General features: G+C 37.7%; 1 protein-coding gene across 4 annotated transcripts in view; it reads right to left on the bottom strand.

Moving 5' to 3' along the window:
- Positions 1 to 20,793, bottom strand: part of BMPR1A (bone morphogenetic protein receptor type 1A) — a 140,913-nt gene that overhangs the window by 58,715 nt on the left and 61,405 nt on the right. For all 4 annotated transcript variants that reach the window (XM_079899692.1, XM_079899691.1, XM_079899689.1 and 1 more), the window contains one exon: positions 274 to 388. The gene's annotated coding sequence lies outside the window, so the exon portion shown is untranslated. The remainder of the gene's footprint in view (positions 1 to 273; positions 389 to 20,793) is intronic.

Genomic DNA, 20,793 nt, shown 5'->3' on the forward strand with positions numbered 1-20,793 from the left:
AAATTATTACATACATCATTTAATGCTTATTTGCTACAATTAAAGAAAGTTGTATTAGTAATAAATACTTTTTACTCCTGAAGAGGTTCAACATTTATAAGGAGAGAAAAATATGTTATAACTATTGATACTTATGAACTCATAAGGAAGGTGATTAAAGAGCAAAGAAGCTAACATAAAGCTGCAGTGGTAATACAGAAGGACTATTTTCAATTGTTAAGAAATGAGAATTTTCGTATTATTCTAATTATTTCTTAAAAGTCTTTTTCTTACCTCAGAGATGTGGCTAGATAAAACTGTACTTCCAATTTCCTCCAAACAGCTTTGACCTATGCTTCCATCTCATGAATTCCAAGACAGTATTAAACTGATGCATATTTTCATAAATCTGTTTAGAAAAAAGGAACATATTCAAGACTGAAAGAATGTTTATTTGTCAGAATAACACATGTAGAAGAAATACCAAAATTTTATCATGCATAAAACTATACATTTTCAATGTAAAGTCAACGAAAACTTCTACAGTACTTTAGAAATCTATCACTTTACAAACTTCTGCCCAAAGAAGTTTCACATTTTGATTATTTTCAACTTTACAACATAGTAGTTCTGCAGAAAAAATTACTCACATGTAAAATTTCTGTCATCGGCCTAAGCTTTTGAAGAAAAAAAAATCACATCTCAAATTGAAAAATGATAACAGCCAGAAGCAGCACTAAAATTTACAATTCTACAATATTCAGATTCCTACTTGAACAAAAATTGGACCACCCAGCCAGTATTTCACTTTCTATCACAAAGTCTCAGTAAGCAGTTTTAATTTCAAACTTCAGCCTAGAACATTAGGAATTGTGAGGGTCAAGAATTAATTGCACTGCTTGGTCTAAGTCCATGGCATAGGTTTCAACTGTGTTACTACTGCATTAGTACCCTACTGCTTTAAGAGACAACGTTCATAAATCTAAACGAGGAAAAACGTTAAAAATTTTAATTTACTGAAAGGCAGGTGTGCTGTTTACTTGCAGATCATAAAAATAATTTCATTGAATGTATCTTTTAACTGAAATGTCAAATAGTACAGTATTCTGTTTCATATTTTAAAAAGAAAAATTTTAAGCTGTATGAATATTACTTATGTCCCACTGCAAGGTCAAAATGCCTTTGTCTTCAAGCCCATTTCGAAGTATCACTTGTGTCACACTGAGGTTTAGTAGTCTTGGCAATAATGACTAAATTCATGTAAACTGGGGCAACCTGAAACGGTCTAGCATATCAGATAGCCTTTCTTAAGGACAAGAGTCTCCACTCAGCAGACAGGCTGCCATAGGGCCATGCTAAATCTTTCATGGTCCAACTAAAGACAGACTGACCCTGAAAGCAATTAGTAATGCTTTGTCTGCATTTAGAAGCCTTTTAACAGTCTTCTCAATGCACTAGTTACCTACAACTTCACCAGGCCCCTGACATTTTTCAGGGTATTCATATGACTATAAAACTCTTAGACCATCACTCAGAGAAATCAGGGAGAGCAGTAATGGAGACCTGGTATTTAGGTGTTTTTTTTTTTCTCTGAGATGATCAGAGTCTTAAAAAATCTACCTTATACTAATCAAAAAATAAATGCATTGTGCTTCCACTTTAGAAATGGCATAAAGATTTTCCTCCAAAGCCATTCTTTGCCAATAACTCCGTTCTTCCCTAAGGGTGTATGGAAGAGAGGGGAGGCAATCAGTACATTAAACAAAGCTCAGATTAACCTAGTCTCATAAAGTTTTAAATAGTCCATCAAAGTGACTATGTTTAAAAATATATGGCCTATATTCGTACTTCCCTGGTGGCGCAGTGGTTAAGAATCCGCCTGCCAATGCAGGGGACATGGGTTCGAGCCCTGGTCTGGGAAGATCCCCACATGCTGCGGAGTAACTATGCCCGTGCGCCCTAGAGCCCATGAGTCACAACTACTGAGCCCGTGCTCCACAACTACTGAAGCCCGTGTGCCTACAGCCCACGCTCTGCAACAAGAGATGCCAACCGCAATGAGAAGTCCACGCACCGCAACGAAGAATAGCCCCCAATCGCCACAACTATACAAAGCCCGCGTGCAGCAATGAAGATCCAACACAGCCAAAAATAAATAAATTTATTAAAAAAAAAAATATGGCCTGATTCTAATTCTACCAGATATTTACAATGGATCAAACAATAAATAAAATTAGCATGTAAACCACTTATCAACCATTGTTTATTATAGCACTATTTATTACAACACTGCTTCCTTGGTGTGAAAAAAAAGCTACAAGCTTTACGCTAAATCTAAAGTTAATTAAAAAAAAAAGGAAAATACATAATCACAAAGAATCTTCAAATATACCATCTGCAAAGTCCAAGACCCTGAATTATCTATCCTCCCTCAATTCTCTCATATGTACAAATACATGACAAATTATACACTTCAGAAAACCTTTTCTAAGGATTGAATTTAAGACTGGCTAAGGAAAACCAAGTAAGATTTCACTTCATTACTAAGAGGAAAATAAAAGGCAATCAAAGGACAGGATGTGCTTCACGATTCAGGTCTGCAAGTCACTTTTTACATACTAGAAATTGTGTGAGTCAAAGTAAACCGTTTCCTAACCTTTGCAACTACAGTCCTTTAAGAAGAGATCTATAAATATGTACAGGCACAGAAATAGGATTTACATAGGCAAAATGCCTGCAACAACTTTAATCACTCCATTTATAAGGTAATTTGCCACAGGCTTTCAGCACTATAAACTGTGTTTAACAGTGACAAGGGATCCAGTCAGAACCAAACACTAAACAATTGTAAGGATTAATATTTTCACCAAAGATTTTGTGCCTGGGCTTCCCTGGTGACACAGTGGTTGAGAGTCCGCCTGCCGATGCAGGGGACACCAGTTCGTGCCCCGGTCGGGAAGATCCCACATGCTGCGGAGCGGCTGGGCCCGTGAGCCATGGCCACTGAGCCTGCGCGTCCGGAGCCTGTGCTCCGCAACGGGAGAGACCACAGCAGTGAGAGGCCCGCGTACCGCAAAAAAAAAAAAAAAAAAAGATTCTGTGCCTGAAATTTTCAAGCTTCTTAGTTCTAGAAAACATATTAAGGAAAGGTAATTCTTTTAAAAACACATTAGAGCTTCTTAATGACTCATAATAAATGAAAGGTGAATCTTTCTGGATATATTCTAGTACTTTGTAATTCAGAGCGAACATTGGAATTTCCTCAAAGTTAATAAGCATTTGCAAACATGGGAAAAGTTCATTTTAATCCCATATTGCCTTTACAAAAATCTTTTTTTGCCATAAAAATGTACACATCCCTCTCGGTTTTCAAAATTATTAAAGTGGTTAAATCTTAAAGCACTGGGATACTTTGAAGATCACTAACCATACAGAATCCATCAGTGACAAACATCAATTGTGGATATTCTAGTTATCTTTGCGATGTTAGACATTACCTATTAACTCCTATATTAGTAAGATTTGCAAAGGAACTAGTATAAATATGCTTTTGATAAATACTCAGTCTAAGACAAAATTTAAGATTGCTTTTCTATTTGTACCAGATGTCAAAAAGTAGATTTCATAGTATTCACAAAATCAGCAATACTGATTGTACATTTTTCCTTCCACCACTCCAAATCCCCTTTCTTCATTTCCCCTCTCTTAGCATTCATAAAAAGCACCCCACATACTGTATAAGTACTGCTGTAAACATCATAGCTGCAATTATAGAACCATTTTTAAAAATAGCAAATTACAAAATAATCATTTTACAAAACATTTCAGTTGGGCTCTTAAACTATAGGTATTACTATTAAAACTTTCAGTACATTAGCTAAAAAACTCAAACATTATGCTTCAGAAAAACATAATACAGTTTTAGCTGTAACTCAAATGAACAGTATAATTTAGATTAGTTTATCATGCATTTCTATAATAAAGGATGTAATCCACTTAATACAGAAAGGGGGGTCAAACGTATTAACAAGTTATATTCTAAATGTTCCAAAAGTTCATTTATAAATTGAATATAAGCTTGATTTTGAAACTCAAGATGCCTTTTCTCATAAAACTAAAGATATAAACAGTGGCATTAAACCCCAAATACAAATGAACTTTAGTGTATAATTCTATGATAGCACTCTTCTGCTTAAGCATATTTCCGTATCAAACTGTAACTTTCTTATTCATTGCTATATCCTAGAACTTAGCACAGCTAATGACACAGAGTAGGATTTCAACAAATATTAGCTGATCTGAAGTACTGAATAGCAAAAACTCAGTGATGTGAAACTTAGTTGTCTAGAGAACAGAGAACCAAAAGGCATGGGGAAAAAAGCTTCTTCCAAAGAGATATGACAAAAGGATGCCTAACACCAGGGTTAGAAAGCTCTAGTCTAAGCCAAAAGTGTCAATTTCCATCCCCCCTGCCAATGAGAGGGTTAGCAATAAGCATCTGATGCAATTCTGGACAACAAGACAAGACACTAAGTTTGCTGGGGAGCTTCTGGGAAAGGTTTTCCCAGGCTGATGAAAAAGAGACACCCAGGTGAAAACACGTACTTTTTGCAGGTAACTTTGGGTTTGAATTGTTAAGCAGAACAATGGCAGCCATCTTAGGACCACGAGGAGAGAAATTGCCTAAGAGGACAACCCAACAGAAAAAGAATGGCAGTGTTAAAAGACGGAAAAAACCTGGGTGGTCCTTGGTGATGCTGCTATGCTTGAATGAAATAATCCTAGAATCATTTTACTAACTTGGATCTTTTTATTATAGTATATTCAACCCTTTTATTATTTACGTAATTTTCAATTACCAAAAGTAACCCAGTGGATACAGCCATTTAGGGATAGATACACTATTTCAATGAATTCAACTGTTATTTATACAGTGGTAACTCTCTTAAATTTATATCTTTTTTTTTTTTTTGCGGTACGCGGGCCTCTCACTGTTGTGGCCTCTCCCGTTGCGGAGCACAGGCTCCGGACGCGCAGGCTCAGCAGCCGTGGCTCACGGGCCCAGCCGCTCCACGGCATGTGCGATCTTCCCAGACTGGGGCACGACCCCGTGTCCCCTGCATCGGCAGATGGACGCTCAACCACTGCGCCACCAGGGAAGCCCTAAATTTATATCTTAATCCAGATCCTTCTTTTGAACTAGATACATATTTCCAAACTATATTATAATATATACTATATACTATACAAACTATATACTATAATACAGCTGTATTAAATATTTATTCCAGTGACACATCAAGAGAACAGAATATAACAGCCATCATCTACCAGCAGAAAAACTGTTTATGCACCCATATTCACTTTTCTGGCTAATAACAGCACCGGCTACCTGTCAAAGGTTAAAATCTCTGGGTCACTAGTCCCACATCCCACTGCTTTATTTACTATATTGGGCAGTTATTAATTGCTGCCTGTTCTAACTCTGATATATCTTTGAAATCTGTCTCTCTCAACTCTATACACATCTAGTGCAGCCTCCCATCTCTTGTGGAACACACCTCCATTCTTGCCTCTGCACTGCACTCATGTTTCTAAAATACAACTGTGCATCATGAAAAGATTATAAACATCATAAGTCATTAGGAAATACAAATTAAAACTATAATGAGATACCACTACAGAATGGCCATCATCAAAAAGACAGACAACACCAAATGTTGGTAAGGACGTGGAGAAACTGGAATTTCCACACATTGCTGTAAAATGATGCAGCCACTTTGGACAACAGTTTGGTAATTTCTTAAGAAGTTAAATATAAACATAAACTCACCAAAATTCCAAAATTCCCTTCATAGGAACCTATCCAAGAGAGATGAAAACATGTGTCTATATAAAGACTTATATTCAGGGACTTCCCTGGCGGTCCAGTGGTTAAGACTCCACATTTCCAATGCAGGGGGCATGGGTTTGATCCCTGGTGGGGGAACTAAGATCCCACATGTCGCCCGGAGTGGCCACCCACCCTCCACCAAAAAAAAAAGACTTACATACAAATGTTCTCAGCAGCATTACTCAATAGCAAAGAACTGGAAACAAGCCAAGCATCCATCAGCTGATGAATGGATAAACAAAGGGTAGTATCATCAAACAATGGAATATTATCAGGTAATAAAAAGGAACAAAATACTGATACGTGTTATAACATGAACGCACCTCAATAATATGCTAAATAAAAGAAGCCAAATGCAAAATACTACATGTATGATTCCATGTATATGAAATACTCAGAAAAGGCAAATTGAAAGAGAGAGAAAGCAAAGCAGTGGTTGCCTAGAGCAAGCGGTAGAAGTGGGAAATTTGGGGCGGTGATGAAATGTTCTGAAATATTCATAGCACAACCCTAAAATTTTATTAGAAATAATAAAAATACAAGTGTGTTTTAAAATTTTTCAGTGATTTCCAATTATGTACAAAATGAAGTCCAAATTCTTTAGGAAGACATTCACAGAATGCTATAATCTGCTTTCAATCTATTTAACCTGCTTTATCTTCTGCTACAATCTCTGCCAAAAAGCCTCTTGCTGGCCATATTAAACTATTTGCTGTTCCTAAATATGCCAGGCTATTTAATGCTTCTACCTTTCTTCAAACTTGCTATTCTAATTCATAAATCAAAATGTTCTTATCTTTATCTTTTGTCAAGTGAAGTTCCATTTGTCCTCACAAAGATCCATCTCAAATAACTCCTCTGTTGAACCTTCTTCACTCCTTATGTAGCTAGCTGTTCCACAGGAGTCTGGTAATAACACATTATAGCACTTTTCATACTGAATTACGATTGTCTATTTATAGGTATATCTTCTTTATTAAGACAACCCCTGAGTACAGCTGTGTCCCCCTATGTTTTAATAAGCACAGTCCAGTGACTAGCACACAGGAGGTAATCTATATATTTTTGAATAAGCGACTGATGAAGAGTGACAGGGAAGAGAAAAATCCAAAAGTAGGTAAAATGAGCTCTGTATCACAGATAGTTGTATAAGGATGGTTATTGTCAATGTTATTTAAGAAAGAAAAACAGAAGTCACCCAATGTCACCTAAATGTTTTTCAGTGTACTATCAGTTAAATAGCCAGACTGAACACTCTATGGTCATTAAAAAAAATGAAATACATCTTATCTGTCTGTACTGACTTGGAAAGCTATCCCAAATACTCTTAAGTTTAAAGATGCAGACGTAGAGAACAGATTAGAGGACACGGAGCAGGGGGGAAGGGGAAGCTGGGACCAAGTGAGAGAGTAGCATTGACATGTATACACTACCAAATGTAAAATGGATGGCTAGTGGGAAGCTGCTGCATAGCACAGGGAGATCAGCTCGATGCTCTGTGACGACCTAGAGGGGTGGGAGGGAGGGAGGCGATATGGAGATATATGTATACACATACCTGATTCACTTTGTTGTACAGCAAAAACTAATACAACATTGTAAAGCAATTATACTCCAATAAGGATACTAAAAAAAACATAAAATAGTCACTTCTCCACTATTAAAAAGAAAACTATACACACATATAGTAGTATGTGCATGCACACACGCATGCAATAAATGTGAGGAAGGTAAGGGGCTGAAAGGGCACACACCAACTGTTCTGAGTACAGCCAAGAAAGTGGAAACAACCTAAATGTCTATCAGTTCATGGACAGAGAAACAAAAGGTGGAATATCCAGCCAATGGAGTATTGTTCAGCCATAAAAAAAGCCATAATAAGAACCAATTCAGATATAACAGGGATGAACCTTGAAAATATTTTGTTAAGTGAAAGAAAGAAGCCAGACATAAAAGACCTCATATTATATGATTCCATTTATATGAAATTCCAGAATATGCAAGTCCATAGAAACAGAAAATATATTAATGGCTGTCTGGGATTGGGGGTAGAGGGTGGGACTGGAGAAAAACACCAAAAGGATGATCCCTAAAAGAAAAAAAATGGATAAATTGGACTTCATCAAAATTTTAAATGTTTGCTCTGCAAAAAACCCTGTTAAGAAGATGAAGACACAGGTACAGACTGGGAAAATATATTTGCAATCCATATATACGACAAAGGACTCATCTAGAATACATAAAGAAATCTCAAAACTCAACATTAAAAAAATTCACCTAGAAAATGGGCAAAGAATATGAAGAAGTATTTCACTGAAGAAGATATCTGGATAGCACATGAAAAGATACGGCCAACAACACTAGCCATCAGGGAAATGCAAATTAAGACTATGCTGAGATATTACTACACACCTAATAGAACAGCTAAAATAAAAAACAGTGACAATACCAAGTGCTGACAAGAATGTGAAGAAAATGGATCTTTCATACATTGCTGTTGAGACTATAAAACGGCATAGCCACTTAGAAAAAGGTTTGAAAGTTTCTTTAAAAACTAAATATACACTCACATGTAACCAACTGCACTCCTGGGCACCTGTCCCAAAGAAACGAACATGAATGTTCACAGCAGCCTTATTTTTAATAGCCAAAACCTGGAAAAAATAGAATGCCCTTCAAAAGATGAATGGTTAAACAAACTATGGTACATTCATACCATGGAATCCTACTCAGCAATAAAAAAGAATAAACTATTGATTCATACAACTTGGATGGATCTCAAAGGATTAGGCTGAGTGAAAAAAGGTCATGTACTGTATGATTCCATTTAAAAAACACTCTCGAAATGACAAAATCATAGAGATGAAAAAGAGATTAATGGTTGCCACAGGGGGCAAGTGTGTGGGTAGCTTAAGGGAGATCTTTGTGGGGACAGAACCCATGTCTTGATGCTGCAGTGGTTACACACATCTACCACCACAGTGTTTAAATGGGTCAGAACTATATATACAAAATGTACCAGTGTCAACTTCTGGATTATACTGCACTACATGTATGAAGTAACCACTGGGGGAAGGTGAAGGATACAAGGGCCTCACCTTACTATTATTTTTTCAATTTCCTATGAATCTATAATTATTTTAAAATTTTAAATGTAAAAAACTCTACCTTCTAAAAATATTTTTACCTCTGCTTTAGATTTGGAATAGCAAAATAACTGTTCAAAGATTATTTAAGATACATTATTTTTTTCAAATCAGCTAGACAACTTCAATTCTCCAGTGGTTTCCAGTACCCTGTGGGAATGATGAATCCCCATAATAAAAGTCTAAAGAAACCAGCAATTCCTAGACCAAATTCTGGGTCTTCAGTCCCCTCTGTACCCCTCACCCTCTGGTTCTGGGAAAAAGCAGTTACTCCTAGGTGATGTCAGATCTGTTTTAGGGGTAGCAAATGTAGCAAGTTTGATATAACCACCCACAGCAGAACGAACCCCCAAATAATCATCTCCCTGTATGCTCTTTTTCAATTTATTATTCTGACAATGGAGCATAAAAACCTCTACTATATTTTCATTTTAATTTTCTCTATAATTTATTAAGGTAATATTCACAGTAAAAGACATTTAAATGATTTGATACATCTTCTTTTCCTTTCCAAATATATCTAGTTCAGTCAGTAGAGAAATATGTATCACCCATTTTTTTCCTGTAGAGTTTTGAGAAATTATCCATAGATCATTTGTTTTATTAGCTGATAGGTAAACACACCATACTACATATAAACAATAAAATTTCTGCTATTAGGAATCATCAGGAATTTATTCTAGAGTGCTAAGGGTTCACCAGTTCTTCTAAAATGTGCATTGTTGCACCTTCTCAAATGAGGAATAAAGATTATTTAGAATTAACGTTATGAACACCAATTACAGAGTTATGCTACAACATAGTGAAATTATCAGGGACTATTAATACATAGTGCTGTTGGCCCCAGTTCTAAATGGTCCCAAGAGTGCTGTGTTTATTTAGATTAAGTCCCCTACATAGGAACGAGTTCCCTTCCGAGAGAGCTTTAAGTCCAATTTGTTCGTAAGTCCAACAAAGTTAGCCTAGGTACCCAACTAACACAATCGGCTATATAGTATACTGTAAATAAGTTTATAATACTTTTCAGACAAATAATACATAAAAAACAAACACAAAAAAAACATTTTTAATCTTTCAGTACCTTGAAAAGTACAGTAGTACAGTACAACACCTGGCATACAAGGGCACGTCTGCATCCTTGAAAGTTTGCAACTTGAAGATTCGCATGTACGGGACTCACTGTACTTATTTACTTGCTTGTCTGCTTATTTGTTTTAGCTTGCATCCCCATTTTTTCTTGTTAAGTTTTCTTTCCCTTGCTAACAGCTACCTAGAATGCATGTTTGCTCATAATAACAGTATCCTCTCCCCACTTCTCATTTACATCATCCCTGTACTAGCTTAATATAGCTCTATGTTTTGAAGTCTATAAAAATAAAAAGGCTGGGGCTTCCCTGGTGGCGCAGTGGTTGGGCATCTGTCTGCCAATGCAGGGGACACGGGTTCGAGCCCTGGTCTGGGAAGATCCCACACGCCGCGGAGCAACTAGGCCCATGAGCCACAACTACTGAGCCTGCGCGTCTGGAGCTTGTGCTCCACAACAAGAGAGGCCGCGACAGTGAGAGACCCGCGCACCACAATCAAGAGTGGCCCCCGTTCGCTGCAACTAGAGAAAGCCCACACACAGAAACGAAGACCCAACACAGCCAAAAATAAAAATAAATAAATAAAATTTTATAAATAAATAAATAAAAAGGCTGCATATGACAGCCTGAGACTGAGGGTATAAAAAGTGAACACATCTTCTATTATGATCAAATAATGTTTATGCTGTGATATTATAACAATTTTTATAAGACCACTTCAAGGAGAAGGGATAGATGAGACACCTGAATGAGACAACCAAGGAAAAAAACAAAGATGAGTGGAGCTAAGAACTATAAACACACCTCAAATCCCTACTCAACATTTCTAACAAGACGCTAAGTTCAAAATACATGAAACAGAACTCATTATTTTGTTTTTCCATCTTCTCACAAACCTGTTTCTCTTTAATTCCTTATTTGGCTTAATGTACAACTGTTTACAAGAAGGTTTTTTTTGCCACTACCTAGTAAAGTTGACATTTTACATACCCAAAGACCCCAAAATTCTAGCTCAAGGTATATAATCTGGGGAACCTTTTGCACATATCTACCAGAAAGCATGTACAAGAATATTTACAGCAGCACTTTCTTAACAGCAAACACTAGAGGAAACCCAAGTGTCCAACAACAGTAAAATGGATAAACTGTAGTATATTCATATAATGGAATTACCACATAGTAGTATAAATGAATGTACCTCAGATAAGTGTGTCAACATGAATGAAATCTCGAAACCATAATGTTAAACAACAAGTCCAGGGCTTTCCTGGTGGCGCAGTGGTTAAGAATCTGCCTTCCAATGCAGGGGACATGGGTTCGAGCCCTGGTCTGGGAAGATCCCACAAGCTGTGGAGCAACTAAGCCCGTGCACCACAACTACTGAGCCTGTGCTCTAGAGCCTGAAAGCCACAACTACTGAGCCCACATGCCACAGCTACTGAAGCCTGTGTGCTCTGCAACAAGAGAAGCCACCACAATGAGAAGCCTGCACACCGCAATGAAGAGTAGCTCCTGCTCGCTGCAACTAGAGAAAAGCCCGAGCGCAGCAACGAAGACCCAACACAGCCAAAATAAATAAATAAAATTAAATAATAAAATAAATAAATTAAAAAAAAAAACGAAGGTTGGAGAGAGAGCCAGAGGGGGGGAAGAAAACCAAAAAAGCCCAACAAGTCCAAGAAGAACACATATATACAGTATGACTCCATTCACACAAAACTCAAAAATAGTAAACACTAGGAAAATGTATGTTAAAGGAAAAAATACAAAAGTGGAAAAACTTAAGGAAAAGTAACAGAATAACATTTAATAATTTAGGATGATGGTTTCTTCTGGGAAGGAAGAAGCCATTGTCCTGAGGCCTGGAGAGCTTCTAAGATGCCATTACATTTATTGAGATAGGAGGTTGGGACAGACATATTCATTTATTATTAAAACTTTGTAAAATGTACATCCACATCATATGTACCCTTGTATATAGGATAGATTTTAGAATAAAAATTTTAGTTTAAGCTGGTTAAATGTTAGTATTTTTAAAGTCTGGGTATCAGGTACACAAATGTCTATTATATCACTTCCTATATTTTGGAATCTATCATAAGTTAATTAAAGAAATTAAGACATAAGCATTACAAAATTGTATTTTGAAATTTAAGGACATGATATGACAAATCTTTAGAAGCAATAAAACAAATACTAAGCTAAATACTAGATCCAAACAAATACTATTATAAAATGAAAAAGAAAAAAAATTACTTCATCTCCTGAGATAATGCAACAGAAAATACACAACACTACCTATATATTATTCATTCCAAAAAATTTTATCTTTAGTCATGAAATACAAAAATGCAAACAGTAAATGTAGGGTATCCTATTAAAAAAAAACTAGATGAGATTTCATAAAAGACCATGAGGGTAAGGGTGAGGGGTGGTGGAAACAGTGGCTATTGCAGCTTTCAAATGGCTCAGAAAAAAAAAGTGTGGGTATTTTTATAAACAAAGAGAGAGAGAGCAGATGAGGCAAAATGTTAGCAAGTGAACTGGTAAATATAGCTGAAATGGGTATTTACTATCTGTTCAAATATTATACCAATTTAAAAGTTTTTAAGGTAAAAAAGTTGGGGAAAAATTGGTACTTTATCCGTTATGAGTTATAATTTTACACATAGCTTTTAGTAAACAATGTCAGTATGACAGAGATTATTAAAATCAAATATTGAGGGCTTCCCTGGTGGCGCAGTGGTTGAGCGTCCACCTGCCGATGCAGGGGACGCGGGTTTGTACCCCGGTCCAGGAGGATCCCACGTGCCGCGGAGCGCCTGGGCCCGTGAGCCATGGCCGCTGGGCCTGCGCGTCCGGAGCCTGTGCTGCGCAACGGGAGAGGCCACAGCAGTGAGAGGCCTGCGTACCGCAAAAAAAAAAAAAAAAAAAAAAAAAAAAAATCAAATATTGACAGATCTACACGGAAGTCCCAGAGGTCTTTCCTCCATCAGCAAATTTTTAAATTTATTTCCTATAAATTATAAATTGTAAGTTGTTCAAAAGGATGAAAAATACATTTATCTTAACAGGTTGAGAATTACAGCTGTGCTTCAGAAACAGAGTATCATAATCAATTTAAAGGCATATGGGCTTAAAAAAAAACGGTTTAGCAAGTCAACTGTACTATAATATAAAAGACTTAAAAAATTTTTATAATTAATTTATTTTTATTATTTATTTATTTATTTTTGGCTGCACTGGGTCTTCATTGCTGTGCACGGGCTTTCTCTAGTCGCGGTGAGCAGGGGCTACTCTTTGTTGCGGTGCGTGGGCTTCTCATTGTGGTCGCTTCTCCTGTTGCACAGCCATGGGCTCTAGGCGCTCGGGCTTCAGTAGTTGTGGCACATGGGCTTAGTTGTTCCTCAGCATGTGGGATCTTCCTGGACCAGGGCTCGAACTTGTGTCCCCTGCATTGGTAGGCAGATTCTTAACCACTGGACCACCAGGGAGGTCCCTACAAAGATTTTATTTGATACTGCCTAAATACATATAGCAATACCAATGTATTAGAACACAGTACTTTTAAATGTCCTATTTAGCAAATAGAAGAATGTTTTAAAATTTCTTTCTCAGAACAGATTTACTTCCTAATGAGGCATACCCATATTTTTCAGGATTGCTAAGGCAAGGCAGTAAGGATGGAATGAATTTCTTCAAACATGGGTAGTTTCCATAAAAAAAAAAATTATACATCATTAAAATGGATAACCATCCTATTACCTAAGGATGTACTGATGGTCAGAATTTAATCCAGTTAACCTGTGTTCAATATTTGGCTTTCTTTTTATTAAAAACTAAAAACTACCTTCATTAAATATTCAACTGTCATTCATCCAAACGTATGCATCAATGAAACTAAACAACATTCTAGAAATTATAGAAATACAATTTTCAATTAAGAGCACTCATATAAAATTCATCACTTGCACAGGCACATGCAAACTAATCATTTCCGACAGGAGTGGGATATGGACCACAGATATTTCCTCCAAAAGGACAGTGTTGCTTCATGTTCACAGATAGGTAAACACATAGGGAAGAAAGTTTTAGGTGGGAAGGCTGCATTTAAGTTCTCATTTCTATGTGATGAGAGGCAGGTAGTTAATTACTGAACAACGCTGTCTTTTAAATCAGTGAGTCACATGCCTAAGGGAGGGGCTTGTAAGCAGGATGAGCAACAACCAGGGCAATCAAGTAAGAGTTCAAAGAGAAGCAACATCAGGTTTTGAAGAGTTTCAGACAGACAATTAGAAGCAACTACCCCAATATAATGCACATAATACAACAGCCTGACTATGGACTACCCACCTTCTTCAAAACACACCTGTAACTTTAGGGACTAACTTTGTGAAGCTAGATATGTTTGAATGTCAGAGAACAGCTCTATTATCAATAAGCAAGTGAAGTTGAAAGAGAGAGAAAAAAAGATTACTGGATAATACTTCTGAGGGCACTACAGTAAATTTTAAAACATTTTAGACATAGTTCCCTGCTGGCAAGCAACATTTAATCAACTTGAGGAGTCAAGCCATAATATATTAAAGCTTAAACAACAGCACCAGATGACACTACATATACTGTTGTACCACCACACACGACAATTGAGAAATAAAAAAGACTTGCTTCACAGGTGGAGAGATCACTGTGGGCTGGATTTAAAGTGGCCCTTCTAAAGACTGGCAGGGTTTGATAGTATGCAAGGAGGGAGGCATACAGGTTCAGATGGGCTTTTTACTGGGAGGGCTGGGGTGTTGGGGGCTGGGAGGGTGCACTGTGCCTGGCTACTGTTCCACCTGGGGCCCAGATTCTAGAGTGATGGAACATAATAATCAATGCATGGTCTGAACCAGATGATAAATTCCCAGCCACCCTGAAGCCCACGTCCATAGCAGATTATCAATACTTGTTTTAGTTCTCCTTACAATCAAGCATCCACGATTTCACAGTCCTTCTTAATATAGAACTTAATATAGAACTTAATATAGAACTCCCCAAAGCCAAGATGCCAAGATGTTTGAAATCCACCTACCATTCTTTTAAGAAGGAGAGAATAAAGAGAAGAACACAGGGTTAAGAGCATGGGCTTTGTAGCCAGACTGAGTACCAAGGTTAGAATCCTGGCTCCACCACTAACCTGTTGTAATACTTTAGACCAAGCTGCTTAACCTCCTTGGTATCCAGTCTATAAAGCAGGGAGAATAACTGCATGTATCTGAAGGGTGAGGATCAAAGGAGTTAATGCAGGTATAGCACTTAGAACAGTGCCAGGCAAATGTAAGTACTTTCTAACTGTAAGCTACTATTACTGTTTTCTATCAACAGGAAATCAACTGTATTCTCAGAGAGTAATGAGAGTTTTACATGAGGGAAAATAATATAAAATGTATAAAAATGTTGCTTAGGTACAGAAAACATTCTGAATCATTGATAGAAACAACATTCAGTACTTAACAATGCCTAATAGCATCAAATATTTGCTAGTTGATTTAAGAACAGAAGTGCAACATCAAACATATCATTCTTTATATTTACTGAACATTTACTATGTGCCAGTTACTGTACTAAATTCTATACATTTATTATCTTGTTTAACCTTTAAAATAAACTCTTGAGGCAGGTACCTCTACTAATTCCATATTATAAGAAAACTGAGGCTCAGAGTGGTTGAGTAACCTGACCAAAGTCACACAGTTAATATATAAAGTAGGGCTGGGATTTAACCCAGGTCAGTCAGACTCCAGAGACTGTACTTTTAATCTAAACTATACTTTCTCTTTCCAAATCCTGAACCAACAGGCTTTGATATAACAAAATAAATATAAAATACTATTTTAAAATAATAAAATTCTGGGAGGGTGATAGCTACAGGGTATGAAGGTTTCATTTTAAAATTTTTTTAATTGAAGTATAGTTGTACAACATTATACAAGTTACAGGTGTACAATATAGTGATTCACAATTTTTAAATGAAGGTTTCATTCTGAGGTAATGAAAATGTTCTAAAATTGACTACACTGATGCTGCACATATCTGTGAATATGTACACAAACTGTACACTTTAAATGGGTTAATTGTATGTTATGTGAATTGTAGCTCAATAAAGCTGGTTTAAAATATTCTTAATGGACTTCCCTGGTGGCGCAGTGATCAAGAATCTGCCTGCCAATGCAGAGGACACAGGTTCGAGCCCTGGTCTGGGAAGATCCCACAAGCTGTGGAGCAAGTAAGCCCGTGCACCACAACTACTGAGCCTGAGCTCTAGAGTCCACAAGCCACAACTATTGAGCCCGTGTGCCACAACTACTGAAGCCCACGTGCCTAGAGCCCATGCTCTGCAACAAGAGAAGCGACCATAAAGAGAAGCATGCACACCACAATGAGGGTAGCCCCTGCTCGCCGCCAACTAGAGAAAGCCTGCGCACAGCAATGAAGACCCAACGCAGCCAAAAATAAATAAAATAAATTTATTTAAGAAAATATTCTTAGTAAAATTAGGGTAGATGGTAATTAGGGTTTTACCCACACAAAAACTGATACAGATTAAGAGAGAGAGACTTGAATTTATTTAGGACAGAAAAATAATTATTTTCAGTACCGAAAGATTTATAATCAATAAGAAAAAAATTAAATATATACCTATACTTAAATTAGACCTAAATAATGAATGAAATACCTGTGGGTAACCATGATGTAACAGTGATCCCCTTCTAAACAAGCCCAACATTTTGACGAGAGGGAAAATAACACATTCATCACATAGATACTCACTTTTAGCAAGGGGTGCAGTACAAAATGTAGGCAATAACATGAAGTTTTTGAAAAATGTAATGAAGCTAATGATCTCTTACACCACCCTCGAGTATAAATGAGGATAACCTCTATCGAGGGCAGTTTAGCAACAGGCATAATGTACCCACTAGCCCAGCAATTTTAGTTAACAGAGATTTTTATATTTCACTAATAAAAATCTACCAAAAAAATCATGACATTCATTTAGCTATATGAATGGTCCTACAACAGTCTTAATGATAGCAAAAGAAATAAAACAGAAATAATTTAAACAAACTATAGTAAACTCACATACTATTATCATGATAGTTAACATTTATTAAGTGCCAAGAATTATTTTTTATGTACTATCTCATTTATTACTTACAGCAACCCTAGGAATTAGATAAGAATTAGATAAGAGTGCCATCTTCATTTTCCAGATGAGGAAACTAAAACCCAGAGTAGCAACTTGCTCAAAGTCACACAGCTAGTGAGTATTTGCAGCCAGGATTTCTACCTGGGCAGTTTCAACGCTGCCAATTTGTGTGGCTACTATATTGTACTACAGAAGAATAAGGACTTGGAAATATACTCATAATATACTAAAACAGAAAAAAATCAGATATCAAAAGAACAGGCATAGTTTGATCCTTCTTTTGTTTAATGCATTAAAAAAAAAAAAAAGATGAAACAGATATGGCCCCAAATTTAACAGTGAGTATCTCTGAGAGGTGACATTACAGTGGATTATGACCTTTCTTATATTTTTCTGTATTTTCCACATTTTGTAATGCAAGGTAAATTTTTTAAAGTGAGGTTCTTAAAAAAAAAGTAAGGGCTTCCCTGGTGGCGCAGTGGTTGAGAGTCCGCCTGCCGATGCAGGGGACACGGGTTCGTGCCCCGATCCGGGAAGATCCCACATGCCACGGAACGGCTAGGCCTGTGAGCCATGGCCGCTGAGCCTGCGCGTCCGGAGCCTGTGCTCCGCAACAGGAGAGGCCACAACAGTGAGAGGCCCGCGTACTGGAAAAAAAAAAAAAAAGTAAAAAGATAATGACAATTTCAAATACTGCAGAAAGCACAAGTAATTTAAAAACATGGAAAAAGCTGTTAAACTTGCTAAATGGGTTGCTGACGAATTCAAGGGAAGTGGTAGAGGCAAAATGGCAATGGCAAGGAAGTATGTTTAAAAAGTGACAGGAGTGGGGCTTCCCAGGTGGCGCAGTGGTTGAGAGTCCGCCTGCCGATGCAGGGGACACAGGTTCGTGCCCCGGTCCGGGAAGATCCCACATGCCGTGGAGCCATGGCCGCTGAGCCTGCGCGTCCGGAGCCTGTGCTCTGCAACGGGAGAGGCCACAGCAGTGAGAGGCCCGCGTACCGCAAAAAAAAAAAAAAAAAGTGACAGGAGCTATTCAGGTATAGACTACCATTTTGAGAAGTTCAAAGAAGAATGGTATATAGCCTCAAGGTAATAACAATGTCAAAGGAAGGTTTTGCTGGTTTATTTTCAATTTCAAGGAAATTTGATCAGGTGTTGTAATCTAACTGGAAATAGCCTGTCAAGGATTCATGTCAAAACAGACAAGGAGCGGGAGGTCTCAACGAAGGCAAGGATCTAGCCTTAGAAAAGGGGAAACTTCTTGTGAGACAGGAGAGAGAGAAGAGAAAGACACATAAAAAGGGATCTTTGAGATGAGGAGAAGAAATTTGCAGAACTTATATTTGGTACCTTCAAACTTCTCTAAGAAAGAGAATGAAGTCATCTTCAATAACTGGAAGGGTGGGGATTAGGCACAGGGAGAGATGTACCGAGTAGTGGGAAAAAATGTTGGAAAGTAACTGGATACTTATGAATTTGCCAGAAGTAACAGAAACCATCTACCTAATTACCACATGACCATAAAAGAAAGTACTGAAGGAAGGTAGGAAAATCATTTCTTTTTCAGTTAGCATGCACGTTAAACTGCACCATTCAAAACCAGGAGAATCTGTGGTATACCTAGAGACAATACCCTATGATTAATCTCTAGGATAACAACCACTATAATAATCTATGAAGTTGATGTCATAAAGTGCCATCACTTTTAGGAGACGACATGCATTGTCAAAGGACGCACCAGAGTTCAAGCATAAATTTCTAATTTGACAATAAGAAGGTAGATTTCTAGGAAAAATCAAGTTGCAAAGATCTGAAACTTGGTATAACTGAAAAGTTTCCCCAAGACAGGTAAATTGTACATATACACAGACCTTTCTGAAGCAGCTTAAAAAAAAATAAGTAGCAATCAAGCTCTTCATTTTATTTGAGGATGGAATAAAAGAAAATCTATGAGGTAGGGACTCTTTTCATACAATGAATATTTAATGAGTGCTAACTATGTGTCACATGAACGATTCTAGCCTAGGGATATAGCGATGAACAAAAAGAATGAAAAAAGCCCTGCCTTCTTGGAAATTACAATCTGTTTTACTGTCTGTGTCTTATGAGGTTAAGTAATTTCTCTTTGTAGCCACATCTAGTAGGTGGCAGAGACAGGATTCAAATTCAGATATGTTAGATCACAAGAACATGCTCTTGCACTCAGGTATGATTCCAGCATATATAAACCACTGCTTGACATAAGCAAAAAAAACACTTCTACATTTATCTATACTTTTCAATAATAACATTTATTTTAAGAAGAATTTCGAACACTGTACCATTTTGCTTGTACTACTTCTCTCACTATAGGCACACTTTTCCTTCCATCAACTTGTAAATTTTAAAATAAAGGAAAACTGAGCTAGCTGAAAGTAGTAAGATCTCCTCACCTGCTCTCTTAAATTACTAACCGAAGAACTATTCATACTTCAGCACACTTCTTAAAATATACTGGGGTAGGGCTTCCCTGGTGGCACAGTGGTTGAGAGTCTGCCTGCCGATGCAGGGGACACGGGTTCGTGCCCCAGTCCGGGAAGATCCCACATGCCACGGAGCGACTGGGCCCGTGAGCCATGGCCAATGAGCCTGCGCGTCCGGAGCCTGTGCCCCGCAATGGGAGAGGCCACAGCAGTAAGGAGCCCGCATACCGCAAAAAAAAAAGTCTCCTGGGCTTCCCTGGTGGCGCAGTGGTTGAGAGTCCGCCTGCCGATGTAGGGAACATGGGTTCGTGCCCCGGTCCGGGAAGATCCCACATGTCGTGGAACGGCTGGGCCCATGAGCCATGGCCGCTGAGCCTGCACATCCGGAGCCTGTGCTCCGCAACGGGAGAGGCCACAACAGTGAGAGGCCCGTGTACAGCAAAGGAAAAAAAAAAAAAAAAAAAAAAATATATATATATATATATATACACACACACACATATATAGGGATAATGCAGAATAGGGGAATATTAGAGATGAGCCTCATCACGAAGAGTATATGCTAATCTTTTCCTTTTATTTGTATTATTATCTGCATTATCTTAATATGCAAACAACTCACTGCTACTATTATTATTCTCTTTCCCTTAAGGAGTTGCTTTCCTATTAGAAATTTCCAGCAAATACCTGGTGATCCTTGGGTACTGTTCATGTAACAGTGAAGCACAGGAACTCTGACTGGACAATGCTGTGGGTATAGGAGGGCTTGTAAACTAGTGGGCTTCACTGTAGGGTAACTGGGCAATCACCTGCCTGTGCAGATATGGAGACCCTCGAATGTCAGGCTCTGCTGCTCTTTTCCCTGGAGTCAGTTTCTTAGAAGAGTCCTCCAGTCTCCTAGATGGAGTATACACTTCTGACTGCCACTGCTCTGCAAACAAGTGGGAAAAGTAACATGGGACAAAAAGTAAGGGCACATCTTCTGATCCAGTAAGTAGACTTTTGCTTAACCATCATTTACAGTGTTTTCCTA

Source organism: Stenella coeruleoalba, assembly GCF_951394435.1.
Source record: "Stenella coeruleoalba genome assembly, chromosome: 16".
Taxonomy (NCBI): Eukaryota; Metazoa; Chordata; class Mammalia; order Artiodactyla; family Delphinidae; genus Stenella; species Stenella coeruleoalba.